Source organism: Schistocerca gregaria, unplaced genomic scaffold (assembly GCF_023897955.1).
Source record: "Schistocerca gregaria isolate iqSchGreg1 unplaced genomic scaffold, iqSchGreg1.2 ptg000640l, whole genome shotgun sequence".
Classification (NCBI taxonomy): domain Eukaryota; kingdom Metazoa; phylum Arthropoda; class Insecta; order Orthoptera; family Acrididae; genus Schistocerca; species Schistocerca gregaria.
The window spans coordinates 32,501-35,000 of record NW_026062026.1 but is presented as its reverse complement, the minus strand read 5'-3'; the positions used below and the strand labels follow the sequence as shown (position 1 = coordinate 35,000).

The 2,500-nt window shown below is 62.3% G+C and overlaps 1 pseudogene; it reads right to left on the bottom strand.

Annotated features, from left to right (window-relative positions):
* LOC126317709 (large subunit ribosomal RNA) overlaps positions 1-2,500 on the bottom strand; it is a 7,940-nt pseudogene that overhangs the window by 3,588 nt on the left and 1,852 nt on the right.

The following is a 2,500-nucleotide window of genomic DNA, read 5'->3' as shown; positions in this document are numbered from 1 at the left end:
TGCGCGAAGCAGACGCTCTGGAAGGGCACGGGCCAGAATGAAAAGGTTCATCAACTTCACGAGGACTTCGTGCGGCAGGCGCCGCAGCTCGACGGGAGTAAGGCCGTCCGGGCCGGCTACTGAACCTCTGGGCGGCAAGGCAGCGGCGACCTCCTCATATGTGACCGGCCCCCACAGGCGCTCCGGAGCAACAGGCTCCGAGTGCGGCAGGAGGCGGTCACGGATGAAGCCCGCGGTGGAGATAGGCTTCTTCGTGAAGAGGTCCGCCCAGAAGTCCAGCAGACCGGGGATGTCAGGCGGCGGCTGCAGCAGGGTGCCATCTAGAAGGCCACGCACGCAGCGCGCGCGCGACCGCCGGAAGGCACCCTGCGTCTTGGCGTACTCCCATCGGCGCCGTTTGCGCCTTTGCTGCGGCGGAGCAGCAGGAGGCCGCTTAGGTGGTTGGCGCGGCCTCTGTGTCCTCGTGGCTGACCTCTCTTCTCTGGACCCGACCGACGCAAGGGCGTCCGGAAGCATGCCCAGGATGACTTCGGGCGGCGCTCCCGGCCCCAGACCGATAATTCGGTCTAGTGCCGAGAAGCGCTGAGCGGAAGCGGGTAGCCCCGCTAGATGCTCCCAGACGGCGGCGTCAGTCGGCCCCTCCAGCGGCGGCCCGGTGGTGTCGGCCGCGAAGTCCGTATCTGCGTCATCGGGTGGCGCAGCACTATCGCCCGCGTCTGGCGGCGGCCTCACCGCTCCCCGGCGGGACGCCGGCTCTTCCCCCCGACCGACTTCAAGCGCCTCCATGAATTGGCGGACAAGCTGCTTGTGGGCAGCCTTCCGCCTCTGGCACTTGATCGCTTCAAGTGTTCGGTCGGGGAATATCCTCGTCAGCTCTTGATTGACGAAGAAGAACCGTGCGTCCCTCTCAAGGAAAAGTTCGGCCTCCGCTTTGGCGAGCGATAGGACTTCTTCTTCCGTCCACCTCGCGCGATGCCTCTCCGTGACGATCTCCGCGTTGGCGGCCGCAGGATGTTGGCGGCGGCGATGGACCCCGAGACCGTTCTTTGTTGTGAAGCTGCGGTGGCACTCACTGCAGGCGTAAGAAGCTACACAAGTTACCGTATTTGCGTCACGGCCGGTTGGCCGGATAGATGCTGGGGAAGCTGGGGTGGCGCCTTCAGCGGAAGGACTACCACTTATATTATTATAGAGACTGCCCCCAACTAAAAGGGATAATGCGAGGGGGGGCTGGTAACCCCCCCAGGCCCCTGGTGCGGTCTTCTACTCTGCGAAATCAGCGGGCCCACGTGAAGGGGAGAAGACCGCAGAAGTGGAGAGGCTAAGTGGGCTAGGCCCATGTGTTGCGCTTCACACTCCCTGTAACTACAACCCAAGGAAGGGACCTCGCGGTAGCAGCTAGACTACAGCAAAACCCTGCTTCGAGAAGCAGAGTTCGGATGCAGCCGCGCCGCCGCCACTTGATCGCCTTAAGAGAGTCATAGTTACTCCCGCCGTTTACCCGCGCTTGCTTGAATTTCTTCACGTTGACATTCAGAGCACTGGGCAGAAATCACATTGCGTCAACACCCGCTAGGGCCATCGCAATGCTTTGTTTTAATTAGACAGTCGGATTCCCCCAGTCCGTGCCAGTTCTGAGTTGATCGTTGAATGGCGGCCGAAGAGAATCCGCGCACCCGCGCGCCCCCGGAGGAGCACGCTAAGGCGGACGCGGCCTCGCAGCAAGGAAGATCCGTGGGAGGCCAAGGCACGGGACCGAGCTCGGATCCTGCACGCAGGTTGAAGCACCGGGGCGCGAACGCCGCGCAGGCGCGCGCATCCTGCACCGCCGGCCAGCACGAGGCCAACCAACGGCGAGAGCAGACCACGCCCGCGCTAAACGCCCGCACTTACCGGCACCCCTACGGCACTCACCTCGCCCAGGCCCGGCACGTTAGCGCTGACCCACTTCCCGACCAAGCCCGACACGCCCCGATCCTCAGAGCCAATCCTTATCCCGAAGTTACGGATCCAATTTGCCGACTTCCCTTACCTACATTATTCTATCGACTAGAGGCTCTTCACCTTGGAGACCTGCTGCGGATATGGGTACGAACCGGCGCGACACCTCCACGTGGCCCTCTCCCGGATTTTCAAGGTCCGAGGGGAAGATCGGGACACCGCCGCAACTGCGGTGCTCTTCGCGTTCCAAACCCTATCTCCCTGCTAGAGGATTCCAGGGAACTCGAACGCTCATGCAGAAAAGAAAACTCTTCCCCGATCTCCCGACGGCGTCTCCGGGTCCTTTTGGGTTACCCCGACGAGCATCTCTAAAAGAGGGGCCCGACTTGTATCGGTTCCGCTGCCGGGTTCCGGAATAGGAACCGGATTCCCTTTCGCCCAACGGGGGCCAGCACAAAGTGCATCATGCTATGACGGCCCCCATCAACATCGGATTTCTCCTAGGGCTTAGGATCGACTGACTCGTGTGCAACGGCTGTTCACACGAAACCCTTCTCCG